Source organism: Monodon monoceros, unplaced genomic scaffold (assembly GCF_005190385.1).
Source record: "Monodon monoceros isolate NGI ecotype Baffin Bay Population unplaced genomic scaffold, NGI_Narwhal_1 Super_Scaffold_2, whole genome shotgun sequence".
Lineage (NCBI taxonomy): Eukaryota > Metazoa > Chordata > Mammalia > Artiodactyla > Monodontidae > Monodon > Monodon monoceros.
The window spans coordinates 28,163,436-28,174,588 of NW_021703776.1; the positions used below are offsets into that span (position 1 = coordinate 28,163,436).

Below are 11,153 nucleotides of genomic sequence, written 5' to 3' on the forward strand. Positions count from 1 at the left end.
ATTCTTTGCTCTATTTCATTCTCTTGCCCTCTTGTGGGAGAAGAAAAAAAGTATATGGTATTCAAGTCAGATTTCCAAGGGGAAGAAAAAGAAAAGCAAACTCTGTAAAATGGAGATTGAAGTCACAACTATGGCTTCATTAACAGAATACTCAACAAACTGAACCACAAACAATATTCCGTTTTCTGTAGATTAGAACACAAACTTCTGAAACTTAAAGTTTGCTTGAGAGTTGTTGGAAATGGGAATTTTTCCCAAGAGATTATGAATTTACATTGTTTTCTGGTTAATAATGGAAAGCCAAGTGGAAAAATAAAAATCCTCCAAGGGCTGACACTCTTAAGCCTAACCCAATCAGCAGGATAAGAAACTTCTATTGTCTTCCTGTAAATTGATCTGTTCTAATTATAGCTCAAAGGAATTATCAGGGAAACTCCTGGAAACAGTAATTAGTCAAAAAAGATTGAGATGCCCCATCAAACATTTTAGTTTTAAGAAGATATGTTTCCTATTTGCAGCCTCCTTTGAACAAGGAGCCCCAGGTGCTGGTGATATAATGAGGGCACTTTATAATACTGGGGCATGTGGTCTCCAAATAAGACAGACTCTAGCCTCTTCTGCCTTTTATGTACATCATTTTGCCAGTTGCTGGAGTTTGCTTTAGTTTCTGGCTTCTCTGTTGACCTGATTAGCTTAACTGAGTATTTAAATTTTATTTATTCATTACTTGCTTCTGCCAATTTCCCAAAAGGATTTCAGGTGAGCTTAACTGGAAGGCCTTTCACAGAACCCTCCGCATTGTTCCTGTTTGTAATTCACAAACCATTAACAGCTCTGTATAGGATGGCCTTATCAGGCCTCTCGAGTTTTGCAGTTTATACATGGTATTTGTATTATTTAATCCTGATATGTTCTCTCTGCATATCTATTTGTAGTTTTTTTCTTTTTCCTTTTTTTTTTTTTTGCGGTACGCGGGCCTCTCACTGTTGTGGTCTCTCTCGTTGCGGAGCACAGGCTCCGGACGCGCAGGCTCAGCGGCCATGGTTCACGGGCCCAGCCGCTCCGCGGCATGTGGGATCTTCCCGGACCGGGGCACGAACCCGTGTTCCCTGCATCGGCAGGCGGACTCTCAACCACTGCGTCACCAGGGAAGCCCCTATTTGTGGTTTTGATGTTTCATTTGGATTCTTGGATTTACATGTTCCGCATATCGACATTTATTTGTTTGAATGCTCTCACTTATCTGCTACCATTGGGCGTGGCGCGGGGGGAGGCGGAGTCAGCGGAGGCTGTGGAGCTGGGAGGGTGGGAGACTGGGGGTGGGAGGGGCGAAAGCACGAGAGTGAGTGAGTGCGTGGCGGAGTATTTACCCGCATGAGGCAGCGAGACGCTGGGGCTTACGTCAGGCGAGCAGCGTCTCGGCGCCCGCCAGCAGCTTCTCCCGGTCCCCGGACCCAGCGACGGCTTGGCTGTGAGGATGCGGGGAAGCGAGTGTCCAGCCCCACACATGGAGGACATGGACCTGCACCCCGAGCTGATGCAGAAGTGGTGCCTGGCACCACTGACGAGGACGTGCTTATCCCTGGGTTCCACCGGTTTGCTTGGCTTCCAGCTCAACCCGGCCGGCTATGCCTTTTCCTGCCCATGACACCAACCGGAACTTACAAGCAGCAGTTGGCGCCTATTACGACTAAGAGAGGCCAAACCTCATTGTGCCTTCTGTGTCCTTTGTTGAAGGTGTCATCATAGGAGAAGGGGAGTCGATACCTCCTGATACCCAGTTTATAAAAACATGGCGGATGCAGAATTCTGGGGCAGAGGCCTGGCCTCCAGGGGTTTGTTTTAAATACGTCAGAGGAGACCAATTTGGACTTGTGCACATGGTGATGGTGAGATCGCTAGAGCCCCAAGAGGTTGCAGATGTCAGTGTCCAGGTGTGCAGCCCGGGCAGAGCAGGAATGTATCAGGACAGCGGCGGATATGCGCGGCCACAGGACTCTACCATGGAGATGTTGTAGGGGTCCTTCTCGGTGTGGAGGTGGGTGGACTTTTAGGAGTAACGCAGCAGCTGTCATCTTTTGAAACGGAGTGCGACACACAGCCACATCGCAAGGTAGAAGGAAACTTCAACTCCTTTGCCTCTCCCCAAAAGAACCGACAATCAGGTGAAACAATTTAAAAGACCCTGGGGATTCCGGTTCGACTCCATCAACAAAAACACATGGGCTCCTGTTCGTCACCACACCAAGCAAGATGGGAGTAGACCCTCACAGAACTCTGTGAATCTGTCCCCCAGCCGTCACGCAGACAGCTTGTCCATAAGGTAGGTGCCCTCGGAGAAGAGGAGATAGGGCAGGTGGTGGGCCTTGGGATTTGTGATACCCCTTCTTGGCAAACCTAGAAGCCTAGAATGTTCTTTAAGACTGCTTAACTCTCCTGCCAATGCAACAGCACAAATACCCCCCCCCCCCCCCCCCCCCCCCCCCGTCCACGTCCTGTGGATATTATTCCATCCACGTTTGTAATTTACTGCTGTCTCTCTGCTCTGGTTTGGGTGTTGAAAGAACCAACTTCTTTACCTTTAGCATTAACAACAAAAAAGTCAAAATATCACCAGTCATTCTTCCAGTGTAAATGCATACTAAGTGTGGAGCAGCAACACAGCTTTGGAATTCGTTCCTACTGTGTTCTTTTTTGGTTTTGGGTGGGGTGTTTTTCCTGAGGTAAAAGACAAGCTCAATTATTTATCCTAAATGTTGTTGAGCTTCCAGTTTATTTACCTTGTTTGTGTGAGTTTCCAGTTCATTTACCTTGTTTGTGTGTCTTGTTGATAGTTTTCCAGTCTCTTATGGCCCATCGACGTCCTCACTCAAAACCCGGAGTGGTCCAAGTGATATTTTGACTTTTCATGTGTGAGGAATAAGTGAGAGAATTGTTGAGTTAATCATCATTTTAAATATTCTGATTGTTCTAAGACAGACTTCTAGGTGTTGGATTTCTTGATCTGTTTTGTTCCATGCTTGCTGATTAGACAGAGCCTTCCATGCTCTGCTAAGGTGATGATGGTTCCTGGTTGTTGGTTTTGGTTGGTTGAATAAAGCCCTGATGCTGAGAGCTAAAAAAATAAAAAAAAGTTTTTAAAATGTGTAATCTCTCTGGTCAAAATTATTTAGTACTTGAAATACCAACTTATCTTATTTGATTGGAAGTGCTTTTGGAGAAAGCAGAAAAAAAAAAAGTTTAGACCTTAGCACTCAAGGTAGCATCTGACGTAAGTTACCAACTTTACTGAGCCTTCCTTCTGTGAATTTAGACAGGTAAAAGCTGCTGAAACTATTTGTATTCTGTAGTATACATTGTGGTTCTGAAACTTTAACGTAATTTAGAATTTCTTGCACTGCTTGTTAAAACACAGATTGCTGGTCTCGACACCAAGTGTTTTTGATTCAGTATCAGGTTTGGGTTTGGGAATTTGTTTTTCTAACAAGTTCCCAGGTGAAGGTGATATTACTGGCTTGAGAACTGCTGATGTTGTAGATTACGCCAAAGTTTAAGACAATAATTTTGCTCTTAGAAATTGTCTCTCTGTTGGAAAAAAAGGTACGAAGCCTAAATTTTGATCTCAGTATATTACTCCATGCAAGCTCTTTCCAAGGTACGTCTATTATTGGTGGCTGAAATTGTTTAACATTTAAATTCTAAATACAAAGCTGGTTACTTCTAAGACATGTATTGATACTATGTACAGAGAGAAAAAAGGCTTATTAAGACAGAATTCTGTTTACTTCATTGTGCCTGCTGTAAGAAATAGAATCATTGATTTACTGAGTTTTTATGAATAAGCAATACCAGTTGAGAGTAGGTAAATTTAAAATATGGTGTAAAAAATAATATAAAACCAAATGTTTTAACTCCACACACCCAGGGGTAATAATTTTAGCATTTAATTTGCAGATTGTATATGTGTATATTTTATATATATTTATATATAATATTATATATGACATTTACATATTTTAATTCTGATTTATTTTACTTGATATTACATAGTAATTACTTATAATTACATTTTCTTACCAAAATATTCTTAAATAATTTTTAAATAGTTACAGAGAAATCAATAATATATCAAAATCCCATCTCTAAACATTAGAGTTCAGCTGTTAATATTTACGTTGTAATGAGAATTTTATCACTCTTAATTACATACTTGTTGCCTACACCTGTGAAAATATCCACCTAATGCCTCATCTCTGTCTAACCAAAACCATTTAATCCAGATCCGTCCACAGCCTGTAAAACTCTCTGTGACTTAAAACATGTTCTTTTCTGGTATGATCCTCTTATCACATAAGAGGTTTTTAAATTCTTTTGCTAGTTAGAGTCTCTCCTACTTAAAGTAAGATCTTTATGCATACAGAGCCATGGTAGTCCTTGAGTAAGTTTGTCATATTCCCACCTGTCAGTAAGCATTCAGCACATTTCTGCTCACTTGCTCTGTGACAACCTGGATATCATGTGTCTTTCGGAAAACATAATCCCACTTAAATTTCTTCCTTCTAAATCTCCTGTTTAGGGACAGCTATGGTACCTATTACCATAAGGCCAGGGATTTTTGACGACAGATCATGGCAGAGTCTTGTCAGAAACAACTCATTTAGCAAAACTCCTGGCATGTGGCATTTATTCAGCCAGGTGATTTTATACTCATGAAAAATGAGAACTTTTCTGTACTTACAATTTGATTTTTTTTTTGCTTCATCTCATTTAACTCTTGGTAAAATCCTTGTGTGTCTCATCTGTACAAACAAAACATGACTTACAGCAAATCTCTTCCAACTCAAAACTCAATATTCCCACCAGCTCCGTCTTTTAATATCCACGAAATTAGACAGTGATATTCTCTGTTATTTGGCCCAGTCTCATTATAACAGCGACATTTCTTCTGGTGATTCTTGTCCTTAAGGACTTGAAATTGCCTTCAGAACTAACCTGAAAGCATCAGGATTTATCTCCCACCTTGATTCCCATCTAAGGTCTATGAAAAACAGTCCCTGAACGGTGCTTGACACATAGTAGAACAACCAATATTTGTTGAATGAGTAGTTCGTTAACACTATTAAAATTTAGCAGATGTTTTACTTTTTTTTTTTTTTTTACAGAAATTAACTTTCAGTTAACAGGGGGTCTGCTTGGTTTTCATGCTATAGTTTACTTATATTGATGTATTAATTTACAAATCATTTGCTTCCAAAAAGAGTTTGAAGTACAGTATATAAAATATTTGTATAAGTCCATTAAACAATAAAAGCATAATGGATGATTAAAGAGTATATTATGTTCCTCTCAAATATATTTAAAATCAAAAATAAGCTGAATTTGTCTTCCACATGCAAAATCCATAATGAATGGTGGGTGTCGGTGGTTAGAAAAAGGAGATTGACTTTAAATAAAAAATACCACTTAGTGATGATGATTATAACACATTTTAAATATGAGTCACTGTGTGCTAGCATCTATAGAATAAAAATTATGAAAAATTTAGATATATTGACGTTTCTGGGTTTAGAATACTAACAATTCTTATGTCATTAAATATGTACTGTTCTTGGCAATGGGCATGAAAATATTGCCTAGGCACATGAAGTTATACCATTTTGAGTGTATAATATTCATTTCAGCATACCAGTCTTTTTTTTTTTTTTTTTGCTGTACGCAGGCCTCTCACTGCCGCGGCCTCTCCCGTTGTGGAGCACAGGCTCCGGACGCACAGGCTCAGCGGCCATGGCTCACGGGCCCAGCCGCTCTGCGGCATGTGGGATCCTCCCTGACCAGGGCACTAACCCGTGTCCCCTGCATCGGCAGACAGACTCGCAACCACTGCACCACCAGGGAAGCCCCAGCATGCCAGTCTTAAATGCAGGGATTAAAATAATTTTTCTTTTTCAAAGTAATAAATTTATAATTCAACTGGCTTGCATCCTCATATTTTCCCCAGTACATGCAAAAGTGTTCAAATATTGGATCTGAAATAACTTGACTTTCTATTTAAATTTTGGTGAGTTAATGACAGCAGGAGATTAAAAAGGAGCAAATACCTTGGGCAAGTGCCGCTGCTCTGTTGGAGTTTTGTTTTAATGGAAGTTCATTTTTTTCTACTGGAAGACTATGTGAGATTTAGAGTTTAAATATGAACCGTATAATTCATGAGTTAGCTCATGAAGTAATTTGCTTTAACTGTGAGTCTCAGTTGTATATTTCTTTTTTTTTCTTTTTTTAATGACATTTATTGTTCTCTTTCTAACTTTGCAAGCAATACATGTTCATTGCAGACAATTAGAAATACATAAAAACATGAAGTAAAATTAATAGTCACCCATAATCCCTATCCCCCAGAGATAACCATCATTAGCATTTTAATGCATTTCTTCCCGGTATCTACATATGTTTTTATACTGTATATCTTAATTTTATTTTTCTTAACATCTTTTTTGGAGTATAACTGCTTTACAATGGTGTGTAAGTTTCTGCTTTATAACAAAGTGAATCAGCTATACATATACATATATCCCCATATCCCCTCCCTCTTGCGTCTCCCTCCCACCCTCCCTATCCCACCCCTCTAGGTGGTCACAAAGCACCCAGCTGATCTCCCTGTGCTATGTGGCTGCTTCCCACTAGCTATCTATTTTACATTTGGTAGTGTATATATAAGTCCATACCAGTCTTTCCCTTCCCCCTCCCTGTGTTCTCAAGTCCATTCTCTACGTCTGCATCTTTATTCCTGTCCTGCCCCTAGGTTCTTCAGAACCTTTTTTTTTTTTTTTTGAGATTCCATGTATATGTGTTAGCATATGGTATTTGTGACTTACTTCACTCTGAATGACAGTCTCTAGGTCCATCCACCTCACTACAAATAACTCAGTTTCGTTTCTTTTTATGGCTAATGGAAATATAATTGACATACAATACACTGTTAGTTCCAAGTACACAACAGCATGATTCAGTATTTCTGTACACTATAAAATGATCACCATGATATGCCTAGTTATCGTCTGTCACCATACAAAGATATTACAGTTGTGTGTTTCTAAATGTGTAGAAAATAAATGCCTACTTCATGGACTGTTGTCCATTAAGATTAAATAAAATCTGTCCATGAAAGATTCAATAAAATGTTACATGAAATGATTTTTCTAAATGCATAAAAGATTGTCATAGTACTTTCCCCAAATTTTATTTGTCATCTTGTCTAGTATTTCCAAGGATGGGAATGGTACTAAAACTATTCCTAAAAACTTCAAAATATTTACAAACAAGCAGAAAATTAATGCAGAAATATTGAAGAGGCAGAACAGCATGAATTTTTTGAGGAACACCTGTAAATTGGTAAAGCTAGAGGGAAGAGACAATGAAAGGAAGTAGTCTGAATGCAACTAGAAAGTTAGATACCTTCCACTCATACCCATTGATGACTAAATGTTTCCTACCCAGACACTGCTCTTACTGACCCCAGAAACTACGCTAATTTTCCCCCTACTCCTGGACTGCCATTGGGCCATCTCTCTGCCTGTGAACATGGTATTGGCTGCACCAGAATCCGTTCATTACCTAACTTTTCATTGAATCTCCACAGACAGAATTAGCCTCTCGTAATCAACACATTATGTATGTTTTATTTTTAGAGACCCATATCTATGGTCACCTTTTAGATGTAAACTTGTCTAGTACAAGAACTTAATTCCTAATCATCCTAATATTTTCAAAGCATCGATCAGACTGCAAGTAGCAGATACAAGAGATATTTATTAAGCTGACTCCTAAATTTTGTAAAGTACATTTATTTAGCAAATTTTATTACTTTATATTTATTATATTTATTATGTTATTTAGCAAATTTTATTATTGCTGTATCATCCAGAGGCACATACAATTACTACTGTCATTTAAAATCAGTGGGAGTGGAGGGGGATTTTGCAAGGTGTATTTGCTAATGTTCAGTACATACAGGAATTTCACAAACTAAATTTACATTATGAATATTCACATTAGGTACAGAGCATAAGCTCTAACTTGTGGACTTATTGTGGAGGAGCATTAGTAAGCTTACTTACTTGCAGAAAAATATCACCTTCTTAACCTTTTATCAGAAATAATGCTGACATTTTAGTCTTGATACTTTTTTTTTTTTGCGGTACGCAGGCCTCGCACTGTTGTGGCCCCTCCCGTCACGGAGCACAGTCTCCGGACGCGCAGGCCCAGCGGCCACGGCCCACGGGCTCAGCCGCTCCGCGGCACGTGGGATCCTCCCGGACTGGGGCACGAACCCGCGTCCCCTGCATGGGCAGGCGGACTCTCAACTACTGCGCCCCCAGGGAAGCCCTAGTCGTGATACTTTTGACTCCTCTCTTTCAGTGGGTTTTGAACTCAGAGAAGGGGTAAGGCATTGTATATATTGACTCCCTTGAACTATAGCAAGGATAACTTCAGTCAATATAGTGGCAAGAAAAGAACAATTTATTATGGTTTTTTGCTTTAGATTTATACGTTTGCCTTTTAAAAAATTTTTGTTTTATATTGGAGTATAGTAGAGTATATTTTTTTATTAGAATGATATTTTTTTTTCCATTATAGTTTATTACAAGATATTTAATATAGTTTCCTGTGCTATACAGGGAACTTGCTATACAGGGACAGGGAACTTGCTATACAGGGACCTTGTTGTTTATTATATTTATTTTTTTAATTTTTATTTTATATTGGAGTAGAGTTGATTAACAATGTTGTGTTAGTTTCAGGTGTACAGCAAAGTGTTTCAGTTATACACATACATGTATGTATTCCTTTTCAAATTATTTTCACATTTAGGTTATTACAGAGTATTAAGCAGAGTTCCCTATGCTCTACAGTAGGTCCTTGTTGGTTATCTGTTTTAAATAGAGCAGTGTGTACATGTTAATCCCACACTCTCAGTCTCTCTCTCCTCCACCACCCTTCCCTGGTGCTAGCCATAAGTTCGTTCTGTAAGTCTGTGAGTCTGTTTCTGTTTCATAGACAAGTTCATTTGTATCTTTTTTTTTTTTTTTTAGATTCCACATATAAGTGATATCATATGATATTTGTCTTTCTCTTTCTGACTTGCTTCACTTAGAATGATAATCTCCAGGTCCATTCATGTTGCTGCAAATGGAATTATTTCGTTCTTTTTTATGGCTGAGTAATATTCCATTGTATATATGTACCATATCTTCTTAACCTTTCCTCTGTTGATGGACATTTAGGTTGCTTCCATGTCTTGGCTATTGTAAACAACACTGCAATGAACATTGGGGTGCATGTATCTTTTTGAACAATGGTTTTCCCCAGATATAGGCCCAGGAGTGGGATTGCTGGATCATATGGTAATTATATTTTTAGTTTTTTAAGGAACTTCCATACTGTTCTCCATAGTGGCTGTATCAATTTACATTCCCACCAACAGTGCAAGAGGGTTCCCTTTTCTCCACACCCTCTCCAGCATTTATTGTTTGTAGACTTTTTGGTGATGGCCATTCTGACTGGTGTGAGGTGGTACCTCATTGTAGTTTTGATTTTCATTTCTCCAGTAATTAGTGATGTTGAACATCTTTTCTTGTGCCTCTTGGCCATCTGTATGTCTTCTTTGGAGAAATGTCTATATTTAGATCTTCTGCTCATTTCTTGATTGGGTTGTTTGTTTTTTTGATATTGAGCTGCATGAGCCATTTGTATATTTTGGAGATTAATCCCTTGTCGGTTTCATCATTTGCAAATATTTTCTCCCATTCTGTGGGTTGTCTTTTCGTTTTGTTAATGGTTACCTTTGCTTTGCAAAAGCTTGGTTTAATTAGGTCCCATTCATTACTCTAGGAGGTGAATCCAAAAAGATATTGCTGCGATTGATGTCAAAGAGTGTTCTGCCTATGTTTTCCTCTAAGAGTTTTATAGTAGCCAGTCTTACATTTAGGTTTTAATCCATGTTGCATCTATTTTTGTGTATGGTGTTAGAGAATGTTCTAATTTCATTCTTTTACATGTAGCTGTCCAGTTTTCCCAGTACCAGCTATCAAAGAGACTGTCTTGTCTCCATTGTATATTCTTGCCTCCTTTGTTGTAGATTAATTGACCGTAGGTGCGTGGGTTTATTTCTGGGCTTTCTATCCTGTTCCATTGATCTGTAGTGACTTGGACTCTAAGTCCACAACAAGGAGCAGAGAAAACAATACTCAAAATTGGATATTTTTAGAAATATGGGGATCCTTTGTATATGTCATCTGATGATGTATTTACTAGTGGAACTAAGAGCTTCTTATTAGGGTATGTTTGAACTTGTAGAGAGATGTTAAAGCTGCATGTTTATTAGCACCTATTAGTATTTGTTATTGCTAATATATCAATAGAAGTGAGAAAGATTTCTTTTTAGTGAGCATATTTTCTATGACTGTACTGAATCCATTCTCTGACTTTTACTTTTTAATGCTGGGAGAAAAATTAGATACTTATATGTATATGAAGTATACTGAGTCCTAATAGATTTGAGTTCACAATCCAGTTTAGCCATTGACTATCTAAAAATGGGCAAAGTAAGACAATATCTCAGTTTTCTCATATGTTTATCTCAAATTCATTGTGTCTATCTCATAAAAAATACAATACAATAAAAAATAAAAATAAAATACAATAGATAATTTATGGAAGGCATATAAAGGCATTGTCTGTCACAGAAATGCTTTCTAAAATATTATTATTATGCTTGGAGTTGTGGAAATTACAAAGGATATGAATATTGGAATAATAAAGTTATGTAGAGAAAAGAAATAAGTAACAGAGGATTGCATATGGCATGTTACCAATGTCCAAAACAAAGAATGCTAAGCAAGATGTTATGTAGACAATGAAGAATCTGATTCAGCTATAAAAATTAAGGCAAGTGAATAAAGAACATAGTCAATTTGAAATTGTATTTATGTGTGGAGAGATGGTGGACAGAACAGGATAGGAGCACATAGACTGAGTAAATCATTGCCAATGTATTAGTCCTCAGAGGAGAGGGCTAAACTAGTGCCAATCTTTGTGATTCCTTCTTTCTGTTTACCTGAGTTCCATAAAAACTACAAAAGAAATATGATTAAATT

At 38.2% G+C, this 11,153-nt stretch overlaps 1 pseudogene; it reads left to right on the top strand.

The window, feature by feature from the left end:
* The first annotated feature begins 1,507 nt into the window (after window positions 1-1,507).
* Window positions 1,508-2,401, top strand: LOC114901330 (annotated as a pseudogene).
* The last annotated feature ends 8,752 nt before the right edge of the window (window positions 2,402-11,153 follow it).